Here is a 12,233-nt window from a genome sequence, read left to right as displayed (position 1 = left end):
CGCTGCTGCGCTGCGCTCGCTCCTCTCCCCCCCGCCCCGCCGGCTCAGGCTCCGGGCTGGCGGCGGCGGAGGAGGAGGAGGCGGCGGCGGCGGAGGAGGCGCCGGCGGCTCAGCTGCTCCCGGCTCTGTAGGCTCGGGACCCGGCTCTCCCGGCTCATTCCCCCCAAGCCCTTGCCTGGGAATGAGGGGGGCGGTGGAGGCTCCGCTCCCCAGGGCCTGGCCCCGCTGTGACTCTCCGCTTTCTGCTGCCGGAGAAAGGAGGAGGGAGGGAGGGAGGGAGGCGAGGGGGAGGGGGCGGGGAGGGAGCGGGGGGAGGGGGACCCGGGACGGGCGGGCTGGAGGGCGCGCGGCAGCAGCCGGGGCGCCGGGAGGTAGAGTCGGAGCGCGGGCCCGGTCGGGCGCCCTCCCTCCCCTCCCGGGCCGCGACTCGGACCGAGGCTGCTGTGCAGCAGCGGGCGGGCGAGCTAGCGGGCGGCCGGACTGAACGGCTAGAGCGCCCCACTCTCCTCCGAGTCCCCCTCACTCCGACACGAGGCTCAGCACTGCCATTTTACCCAGCGCCGTCGCGGCCGCCTGGAAAACCCGGAGTGGAACGCGGAGCGGGCGCAGGCAGTGGAATGGACTCGCTCCTTTCCCCTCACAAAGGAGGAGGGGAGAGAACGAGCCTAGGCGGCGGCAGGCCCTCAGCCGCTTTCGCTCGGCAGCGCCGCCGCCGAGGGCTTCGGAGAAAACCCGGCCCGGAATTCGCGCCTCTCCGGAGCCTGCGCAGCCTCCCTCCTGGCGTTCCTCTCTCCTGGCCGCACCAAGGGGAGCGGGCAGCGTGAACTTTACCCGCGCCTGCAAAATTGATCTGAGCCAGAGACCGGGGGGCGCCTCAGCCCAGGCCTGGCCCCCTGCAGCGGACCAGGTCTCTACAGCACTTTTCTTCCTCAAAGCCTTTTACAGACCTGCCCTCAAGACCCAGCTGAGTGAGCCCTGCTTTTCACCCGCTTTGGCAAGCCCAAAGGAAGGATGATCATTGTTCAGACTATCCGTTTTTCCACTGCCCTGCCCTCATTAGCGGGTCCTGACAAGGCCTTGGGGGCATGAGGTCCAGGATTATCCCCATTTCACAGAATTGAAAGACAAGGGGAGGGGACTGCCCAGGTCAGCAGGCAGAGGACAGCGGCTATAAAATGAAGTGGAGTCCCCAAGCTGCCTCTTATTTAGCCTAAAAAGAAGAAGAAGAAAAAGCCTCAAGTTGTGCAAATCCAACAATAGGATCAGAGTGTCAGAATGGGTTTGAAATCAAAACTGATCAACTCACCACTGACTTAGTGACCACCAAAGCTACTTTGGGGGCTTAGGACAGTCTTCTGGCAGAACCCAAGTTCCATTATTACTTCTTAAGGGAAATTAGCCAATAATGACCAATAGCCCCAGTCTCCAAAGACTTTTAGGACTAAACAGCCCACAGAAGAGTCTCCAGAGACTGTCAGAACCAGAGTGTTCCACACAAACTACTGCAGAAGAGGGATGCAGTGAATGGAAACCATTTTCTCCTTGAAGAGAGAAAAGGTACAAATAGGTCACTTAGGAAACGGAGGCTACTCAGATTTGTTTTCTATCCTGCGGTGTAAAAATTCTTCAAAGTTTACATTACATTCTAAGAGACCCTAAGGCCAGGTTTATCTGAAAAGATCAAGGCATTCATAGAAAACCCCAGTGTTTTCCTGATCTGCAGACACCACCAAATCCCAGCAGCAGTCCTTTAGTCCCCAGGCTGACTTGGAATGCTATGACAGGCTTGAGAAGCCAGAGGGGATTCTAACTTCTTACCAGGCCCAAGGGTGCACTGGGAAAGGCCCAGGGCAGCATCACTAGGCACCAGGGCCCCTTTCCTCCTCAGATTTTATAAATGGAGATTTTATGGCCACTAAATCATTATCTTAGAACTTAGAGATACTGCAGGCCCCTGGAGTTCTGACGTGTCATTGGTCCCACTGAATAATTCCAAAATCCTGAATTCTTTTCTACCCCCAAGAAACCAATAACCAAACTACAATACAAGGCAAAACCTTCCTGTTCATCTAGAATGGTAACCCCCAACCTTCTGCTGCTACCCCACCCAAGCCAAGAACCAAAGGAGCCTACCAAGAAGATCCAATTGACTGGTATGTACCATGTACCAATACCCTCTTTTCACTAACAATCCTCAGAGGCAACAACTCTCCTGGAGCATTAGGTCCTAGAAACCAAATTACAGGCTGCCTCATAAATGGAGCTTGGCTATTTAATCAACTGCCTTGGAGCTGGCAAACAGTCCTGAGTCCTGCACACAAATGAGGAATTTTTTACATGCAATTACCCTGCCATTTTCCTCAGAGCTGGGGTGTAATGGGAAACCTGGAACCCAGTGAAAATCTGGAAGCCAGAATGGATTTGTCTCCAAAGAAAGCCCCGTCCTTCAATGGCTGTGAAATACAGAAAGCGCCAAAATCCCTTTCCCTGCACGTGGGCACGCTATTTTGAAAACAATCACCATTGTAATCTAGCAATAAGGTAAAGTGCACAAAAATTACCCACCTGGGTCGGGATAAATGATGTGGGATTTCTCCTTTCCTACTTTATTTTTTCCCCCTAGAACTCGTTTTTGTGGGTTCTCTTCCACTCCTATCTTTAGATACCCACACCACTAATCTAGGGACTGCTGGGCTGAGGAACTTTCTTAGAAACTGGCCCATCCGCTTTCCCTAGGGGCACTGGAAACGCGGAAGGGGGAGGGGGAGCCGGGCACGTGGCTGGCCCGAGCAGCGAGACCCCGGCTCAGGGCCGTGGGTCCTCCCCTCGGTGGAGTGTTCTCCCCCACGGCCCCTGCCTTTTAACCCCACACCCAGGCGGCTCAAGAATCCCGGCGCAGATTATAGGACTAGGACAGCGCTCCCCTCCCGAAAGCGCCTCTGCCACCAACAGCCTGATGGCAAATATGGACTGAATCGTTGACATGGAAACCGGACTAAAGTCTCGCTCGCGCTCCCTCACTGGAGAGTTCTTATCTCGGTGCCCGACCCGACGGCACTCGGCAAACGCGGACTGGACCTCCGGCCCGCGGATCCGGCCGAGTTTCTGGGCTCAGAACCCCAGCGGCTGCGGCAGCCGAGGGAGGGGGGCAGGGCTGCCAGGACAAACCGACTGAAAATGGCAGAGGATGTGCTCTCATTTTATCCGGCTGCACAGCGCACATGGATTGGGTCCGAGAATGAGGGAACAACCTATGAAAATCCCACACAGTCAACTGCAAAATGTGGAAGCGGGGCCTGGAGGGTTTGCTAGGAAAAGGAAACGTTTGCAGGGAGGACAGTCCTTCCTCTCTCGCAGTTTGCTTCCCCTAAATGTATGAAATACAAAACTCCACAAACAAAAGATCGAGCGCTCCTACTCGGGGCTCCTTCCTTCTTTCCCCCACTCCTTTTTGGAGGAGACGTTTTAAACCCAGGAACCCCGTGAGGGTTTGGTCCGGGTACAAAGTAAGGCGAGGAGAATCCGCGCAGCGCGGGGCGCTTGCCCCCACACATTCCCGCCGCGGGCAAGCAGCAGACACCCAGGCGAGCGCTCTCGAGTGCGAACTGGAGCTGCGAGTTTGAGCAAAAGGGCAACTGTGTCAGTTGACGGAAGCCAGAAGCAGAGTTCAAAGCCTGGCGTGGATTTCCGTCTGGAGCTGTCTGTTTCTTAAAGTTTGTAACTCCGTGTTAAGAAACAGCCCCAGCGGAGGCTTTGGGATCAGTGTGAAAGTCTAGCACTACCATCTGACAGCGAGCTGCAAAACTTTGGGCTGCATATTAAGCGAGGAAAGTGGATTGAAGCTAGAGTCAAGGCAATTCATTATGTTCCCGGCTCCCAGGCGGGAGCGGTAAAATACGAACTGGATTAACGCGGAGGAAAATGGAATGGAGTCTCCAGCTCTTCACGGATAAAACTGAGCCTGCCTAGGACCTCGAATCCCAAAGGACCGAACCGGTTGCCTCAAACTTGGTCAGAGCTTAACAACTGCTTTTCTAGATCCCTTTTCTATTCATCTGAAAATCTTAATAAACAATTTGGGGGAAAGTACGTTTCAGAATAATGATAAGTAACACATTTTGAAAAATGTTAATCTCTGAATGAGATGAGAATACATACATACATATATATGGCTGGGATTGTGGCTTAGTGGTAGAGCACTTGTCTAGCATGTGTGAGGCACTGGGTTCCATCCTCAGCACCTATAAAATAAAAAATTATATAAAGGTATTGTCATCTACAACTAAAAAATATTTTTAAAAATAGCCTCAGGTATGTCAATCAGCTTATTGTGTATCAGTATTAAGCTAAGAATTATCCTCACCACCACCTCCACACAAACTAAAATAAAAAATAAAATAAATAAAGGGCCAGACTAGTCTGATTTATGATAGGTTTCAAACAAAACATTAACTCAGAGGCAATTTGAAAAGAAGGAAGAATGTTCCAATCCTCCCATATGCTAGTACTGTAGGTGCATCCTCTCATTCATCAATCTCATTAATGAGCTTTCTTCCTTTTTTTCTTTTTGAGAAGACAGTAAAACTACTACTAATATTTTTAAAACGAAAAAAAGGGGGGGCTGAAGTTTTACTATAAAACCACTGGACAGATAGGGAATTTGGATTTCTCATTTCTGAGTCTCATTGAATATGCATATTCACTAATTTATACCAAAATAGTATCTGAAAACCCTACTTGCAAAGAAGTTTGATCACAATTTCATAGACTATCAAATGAGAAGCAGCCAGACTTGTTGGTGCCTGTCTATAATCCCTACTACTCCAGAGCCTAAGGCAGGAGAATAGCAAGTTCAAGGCCAGCCTGGGCAGCATAGCAAGATGCCATCACCAAAAAAATAAAAGAAGAAGGAAGGAAGGAAGAAACTTAACAATTTTGAACTTGGTACTTATTACACTAAGCTGCTTTTAGATTTGGGGGGCTAAGCACCAACAATATTACCCAGGAAAGGTAAGGTCACCAATCAATACAGAAGGCTATTGCCCAGGAACAGAAAAGGCCTGTTGTCTTTGACTTCCCATATTAAACCAATGTAGGTTGTTTTTGCTTTGTTTTGTCCTTTAAAAGCAACCCCTGAAAATTTCACACATATAAAATGATAATAAGGAAAATTTTTAAATTTTGAGGATAGAAAAAGAAATTCAAAGGAAAATCAAATATTCTGTGTGGGTCTTTCTCTCAGCCCTTCCTTGCAGAAAGCTTTCTTACACTGCCATTTTACTGATAGGAAAGAGAGTGGGGAACTTTCTCACAGCAATTCTGGAATGGATCTGGAATGGAGTCTTTTGCTCCATCACAAATTCTGTAGAAGAAAGCTAGAAAGGGGAGGAAATACAGTGTGGTCACAGACAGAATGGAAAGAGGTGGGCATGCAGTTTTGTGACATAGGATCAGTGGTTTAAAAAGCAAACATGTCTGCATCACAACCACCTCAAGAGAATGCTCCAGCATGATCGTCCTAGGCTTTTTATATAAGAATCGAAGAAAATCCAAAGAAACCTATTAGGCATAAGACAGGAAGTGAATGGCCCCAAAGGGAGAGCATTCTGATGAGCTTTAATAGGTTTTTAACCCACCTATCCTCACAAAAAAATGACTTCTTCCAAAGATTAAGTGAACCAAATAAACAAACCAAAAAAAAAAAAGCCAATCATGAGACTGATCACAGCACTAGTAGGGGCAATGGTGTGGCGCTCCACTTAGAAATGAAGAACTTACCAATGACACCAAGGGAAAACTGCTAGGAAAAGTAATAGCAAAGCTTGGCACTTTTCCACATTATTCACTTTCTTCCCTGAAATTTAACAACATTGAAACTGGATTCAGAAGCCCTCAGCAGGTTGGTTCTCATTGGCCTTCCCTGCAAAGAGACTGCTGGAGGCCTCTGTAGAAATGTGTTGTTGCCCTTCCAGTCTTGCTGTGGGAGGGAAAGAAGAGAAGGCAAAGGAGGAAATAACCCAACACATTTCACTGAGCCTATCCAACAGGCCATTTAAAAAGAGCACCAAAGGGCTGTGTTTGTGGCTCAGTGGTAGAGCACTTGCCTAGCATGTATGGGTCACTGGGCTCGATCCTCAGCACCACATAAAAGTAAATAAAATACAAGTATTTAAAAGAAAGAGCACTTGGGGCTGGGGATGTGGCTCAAGAGGTAGCGTGCTCGCCTGGCATGCGTGCGGCCCGGGTTCGATCCTCAGCACCACATACAAACAAAGATGTTGTGTCCGCCGATAACTAAAAAATAAATATTAAAATTCTCTCTCTCTCTTTAAAAAAAAAAAGCGAGAGAAAAAAAGAAAGAGCACTCAAACACACATACACACTCTCATCATGATGTGTTTTCTAACGGAGCCCATCCACAAACTACTCTCTTAAAAGAGTTCACAATGCCATATAACAGTAGGCACTATTTTTGTTCCAAACACCAAGACATTTTTAATGATTCCTTTTGACCTCAGAACAAAGTCCAAGAGCTCATTTAAGTATTTCCTCCTGTCAGTCACAACTACCTAAAAATACGGACGGTCTGTCTAGCAGAAACTGGAGAGCATGGCTGATATGTTTGCTCCTTTAGTCCAGTTAAAATAGGAAGTCCAAAGTGTTCTAGAAAAGGGAGATTCTTTGATTCCATACCTTCACTTAATGTTTTTTGTTTTGGTACTAGGGATTGAACCCAGGGGCGCTTAAGTACTAAACCATATCCCCAGCCCTTTTTTTAAAAAAAAATATTTTTAGGGACTGGGGATATAGCTCAGTAGGTAGAGTACTTATCTCACATGCACAAGGTCCTGGGTTCAATCCTCAGCACCACAAAAAAAGTAAAAAAAATATTTTTAGTTGTAGATGGACACAATACCTTTATTTTATTTATTTATTTTTATGTGGTGCTGAGATCAAACCCAGTGCTTCACACATGCAAGGCAAGTGCTCTACCACTGAACTACAACCCCAGCCTCCTAGCCCTTTTTTAAATATATATATATATATATATATATTTTAAACTTTGAGACAGGGTCATTAAGTTGCTAAATTGCTGAAGCTGGCTTTGAACTTGGGACCCTCCTCCTCAGCCTCCTCTGCACCTGGCTACACTTTAGTTCTTAAAGAAGTATTAGACAGTATTTCCAAGATGGAATCGTAGGGAAATCAAGGTACCATATGGCCTTCCAAAAGAAAATATTCTCTAAAAAAGAGTCTTGGGGGTGGGGGTGCTGGGGTTGTAGCCCATTGGTAGAGCACCTGCCTCGCATGTGTGAGGCACTGGGTTCAATCCTCAGCACCACAAAAAAATAAATAAATAAATAAATAAAGATATTTTTTTAAAAAGAAAGAAAGAAAAGGAGTCTTAGAGGTAAGGAGATTGCAGCCTGATTGGCTATTCAGGATTTTTAGTTATCCATGCTTAGGTGTCTGGCACAGTGGCACACATCTGTATTCCTAGTGACTCAAGAGGCAAACCGTAGAAGGATCACACATTCATGGCCAGTCTCAGCAACTTAGTCAGATTCTGTCTCAAAATAAAAAGGCCTGGGGATGTAGCTCAGTGGTAAAGCACCCCTGAGTTCAATCCCCAGCGCCCCCACCCCCCAAAAAAAGTAATCCTTTCTTAGTATAATTTGTCATTGATTATAGAAGGATTACACAACAACCACTTTATAAGCATAACTAAAGGCATGCAGTTTTTACCCTGAAAACTCCTTTTTCATGATAAAAGAGGGGCTGGGGTTGTGGCTCAGCGGTAGAGCGCTCACCTCGCATGTGTAAGGCCCTGGGTCATGTGTAAGGCCCTGGGTCGTGTGTAAGGCCCTGGGTTGGATCCTCAGCACCACATAAAAATAAATAAATAAAATAAAGGTATTGTGTCCAAGTGCAACTAAAAAAATAAATAAATATTTAAAAAAGGACTTTACCCTATGCATCTTACTCATCTTTAGCAATTCTTGAGTAGCCCTGACCCAATTTCCACCCAAATTGTTCAGAAATCTTTTGAGTGAGATGGCACACACCTATAATCCCAGTTTTTCAGGAGGCTGAGGCAGGAGAATTGCAAGCTGAAGTCCAGCCTGGGCAATGTGACAAGATGTTCTCTCAAAAAAATAAAAGGAGGGCTGGGGTTGTGGCTCAGTGGCAGAGTGCTTGCTTAACATGTGTGAGGCACTGGATATGATTCTCAGTACCACATATCAATAAATAAAATAAAGGTCCATTGACAACTAAAAAATATTTTAAAAAATAAAAGGAGATGGGGATACAACACCTCTGGGTTCAATCCTCGCTACCATGATTGGGATGGGGAAGGAGTGCCTTGTTTCTTCATTTTCTCCTTGAATACTTACAAATACTATGGGAATTGCACTTAATTGTTATTTCTTGAAAGTCTGAAGTTCCACAATAAAATTCACAGGAGAGCCCTGCAACAGCATTAGTGCTAGGAAGATGTGCAGTGCTCAACAGGAGCGGTTGTGCTGAGCTGCCACCATTCATTGACATCACCTTTTGACTGCCTGTGAGTGATTCATATCCTCAGTGATCTGCTAGTTGAAGATTAATTAATTTAGTAAGTTCTTCACCACTGCACACACTATGCTATCTGCCTGAGCTTCCTTCCTGCTTCTACCACGTACATGTGCATGCATACAAACATACCTCTGACATCGTGTTTTCGTGTATGATGCCAAAATATGAGAAAAAATTAACAGGAAAACCATTTTCTAAACAATTAAAAATATAGGGAGGGTGCTGGGGTTTTGGCTCAGTGGTAGAGCACTTGCCTGGCATGTATGAGGCACTGGGTTCCATTCTCAGCACCACATATAAATAAATGAATAAAGATGAATAAATAAAGATCCATCAATAACTGAAGAATACATATTTAAAAATATATAGAGAGAGAAACTGGATAATAAGGAAACATTTGTTTTCTATTTTGTTAAAGGTTTTTACTTCCACACCTTAACCCAAGAAAATGCACAGATGCATATGCACACAAACACACACACACACTTTTTTTAAAAGGGATCATGGATGCTGGCCAGGGTTAAGGTTATACCAAACATATTCTACACTGCCATTTTCCAAAACTAGATGAAACACAGCAAAAACATGGAGAAGGAATTAACAGGAATGGAGTAAAGACTTGAAAACTCCATAAAGATGCCTTTGGAGGTGAGTGGGGTTGAAGAGGAGGGAAAAACCAAGAGTTGAAGGAAGGTTGTCCTCTTACTATTCAAAGCAAGGAGCCTTGTTCAACATTTGAGACAAATGTCTAGACCTTCATTCTAAGGTTTACAAATGGTTATATCCATTTATAAACTGAATGACCGTTTCAAATAGACCTGCAAAATCTAATCATACAAACTATGTATGTTCAGAAACATCAGAGTAGATTCTTCAAGTCAAATGGCCATCTCTTTACTGTAATAGTTTGAAATAAGTCTAGGAATTTCCATTTTTGATTTGATATGTCAGACCCCTCAAAAGTTTATTACAAAGGAGATATATACTTAAAAGGAAAAACATACTTCCAAAATAGTATTGGCCCTTTTCATTCAAAATTTTCTTATAGGGCTGGGGTTATAGCACAGTGGTAGAATACTTGAATACCCGCCCACCATGCTCAAGGCCCTGGGTCTGATCCCTAGCACCCTTGGGGGTGGGGGACCTAGCTCTTGATGGAGATGCTTTGCTGGCCAGGGGTGGTGGTGTTTACCTGTAGTCCCAACAACTCAGAAAGCTGAGGAAGGAGGATCACCAATTCAAAGCCAGACTCAGCAACTTAGTAAGACCCTAAACAACTTAGTGAGACCTTGTCTTAAAATAAAAAATAAAAAGGGCTGCAGATGTGGCTCTGTATTTAAGCACCTCTGGGTTCAGTCTGGCTACAACAAAACAAAAACCTTGTTTTCCAAGAAAACTGATGAACAAAGAGAAAGAAAAAAACAGGAAAATCTGAAGACATGGCAATTTCCATTCTTTAGGGCCTTAAAGAGATTTTGATGAGTACAAGGATAGTACCTTGAGATCACTGGAATAATTATCAAAGGGATTATTATTCAGTGGCACATGCCTGTAATCCTAGCAACTCTGGATGCTGAGGCTTGAGTATTGAAAGTTCAAGGCCAGCCTGCAACTTACTGAAAACCTGTCTCAAAAGAAAAAAATAAAAAGGACTCAGTGGTAGAGCATCCCGGGGTTCAATCCCCAGTACCACCCTGAACACATACTCACACCCAGAAGGTATTATTATTAGTATTATTACTGCTTTTATACTCAAGTTTATAGTTTAGTCTCCCCCATCCAGGAGGAGAATAGAATTATGGGACCCTCTCCTATTCTTTCCTCTTTTCCTTCTTTCTCCTCTTTTTGTTTGTTTTGCTCTGTAGTACTGGAGATTGAAATCAGAAGAGCTCTATCACTGAGCTACATATTCAGTCCTCTTTATTTTTTTTAATTTTGAGGCAGAGTGTCACTAACTTGCCCAGGCTGGCCTCAAACTTGTGATCCTCCTGCCTCACTCAGCCTCCTGAGTAGCTGGGGTTCCCACTACTGACTTCCTCTCTCTTTTTTGTCTCAGGGTTACAAAGGCTCTCACACTGGGTGATTATACTTAGACTAAATGGCACAAAACTATCCATAATATACAATTCATGCCACACCATCTGCTCTCAAAGCTCAGGCTCCTGTATGTAACAGTGCTCATGCCAGAGATTCCTGCGTGGCTTGGAACCAAGGACTCGTAACGCAACTATGCGGAATTATGAGATATTTGTTTTACCTCTTTGGCTAACTCTGAGTTTAGAATGGTCTTTGGTCTTTGTAACAAGAAAAACAACTGTCCACCAAAATGAATGGCTAAGACACATCAAATCAAATAATGTCCTTAATTGGACAGATGAGAAAGCAAAGAGCAAGCCTGACGTGGAGTCCATCCGAATGTCACCCACTGACAGAATCCTGGTGCTAAAGGGAGAAACAAATAATTTTCCAACCTTTTTACCCTTGCCATTGAAAGACTAGAATTTGATCTTTAGATTGGGTTTAGTGTTGGGTTGGTTTCAAAATTAGTGACCTGGGAAGTCCCAGACAGCAGCCAGTACTTCCTCACTCCATGAATGGGTGGCTGTCCCTCTCAGTCGGTTGGTTCCTCCCATTCAGCCTCTTTGAACACCTCAGCTAGCAGCAACACAAAGCAGAACAGTTGACCCAGGAGATCCTAAATGTTTGAAGCTGCAATACATATGTAGAACCCCTGGTTTTCTTTTTAAATTTTGAAAATATGTATTCAACAGAATTCTCTATTTAAAAAAGTTTTTTTAATTGCATCTCTGAAGCCAATTTTCCATCTCAGTATTTATAAAAATTGGAGTGATATTTGCCTTAAACTCTTAACATTTACCAGTTAACAGCATTCAATTCATCTATAATTTAAAAAACAAATAGAGAAGAAAACAAATCCTTTGGTCTCCACACTGCTTAAGCCTTCATACGCTGTTCTCCATACAGCATTACAATGGGTAATGTTGAGTACTCAGTGATAGAAAGGTGTTGGCAAGAGGTTAAATTTATAAAAGTGTAAAAAAAATATTTTTAAAGGAAGAAACTTGTCTGTGACAACTAGTATTTGCCACATTTTCTTCCAGACATCAGTAAAACCAAAGAGAATAAAGTTGGCTTGAAAACTGAGAATATAAATATAGAAAACAAACAAATCGGGCAGCCCCTTGCTTCTGTCTCTGTCACACTCAGAGAGTACCCAGGTGTTCCAGGGAGAGCAAGTTGCATGGATATGCTTACCTAGAGCTGCAGTCCAGGTATCTCCCATGGCTTGGGCTGAGTTGTGGCTCAGTGGTAGAGCACATGCTTAGCACGTCTGAGGCACTGGGTTTGATCCTCAGCACCATATAAAAATAAATTAAATAAAATAAAGGTATTGTGTCTATCTACATCTAAAATATTTACCAAAAGGAAAAAAAAAAAAAAAAAAAAAGGAAGCCCAGTCCTCACATTTGCTGCAGAGCAGCAGGAGGAATTCCTCTTCTATGGGGAGCAATTGAGGAGCAGCTCAGTTCCCAAACAGGGTTTTCCAAATTGCCTCACTCTGTAGACTTCCCCAAGGGCCAGCCATTAAGGGTACTTGTCTGCTATACCTGTATAGGAAAAAGAAAACACCAGAG

General features: G+C 44.7%; 1 protein-coding gene across 1 annotated transcript in view; it reads right to left on the bottom strand.

Moving 5' to 3' along the window:
- Positions 1 to 351, bottom strand: part of Arid1a (AT-rich interaction domain 1A) — a 77,027-nt gene extending 76,676 nt beyond the window's left edge. Inside the window, exon 1 of the mRNA XM_071617509.1 lies at positions 176 to 351. The gene's annotated coding sequence lies outside the window, so the exon portion shown is untranslated. The remainder of the gene's footprint in view (positions 1 to 175) is intronic.
- Between the last annotated feature and the right edge of the window lie 11,882 nt (positions 352 to 12,233).

The sequence above is a fragment of the Marmota flaviventris genome, chromosome 10 (genome assembly GCF_047511675.1).
Source record: "Marmota flaviventris isolate mMarFla1 chromosome 10, mMarFla1.hap1, whole genome shotgun sequence".
NCBI classification, from domain to species: Eukaryota; Metazoa; Chordata; class Mammalia; order Rodentia; family Sciuridae; genus Marmota; species Marmota flaviventris.
The sequence above is the reverse complement of the archived record's forward strand: the minus strand, read 5'-3'. Positions and strand labels throughout refer to the sequence as shown.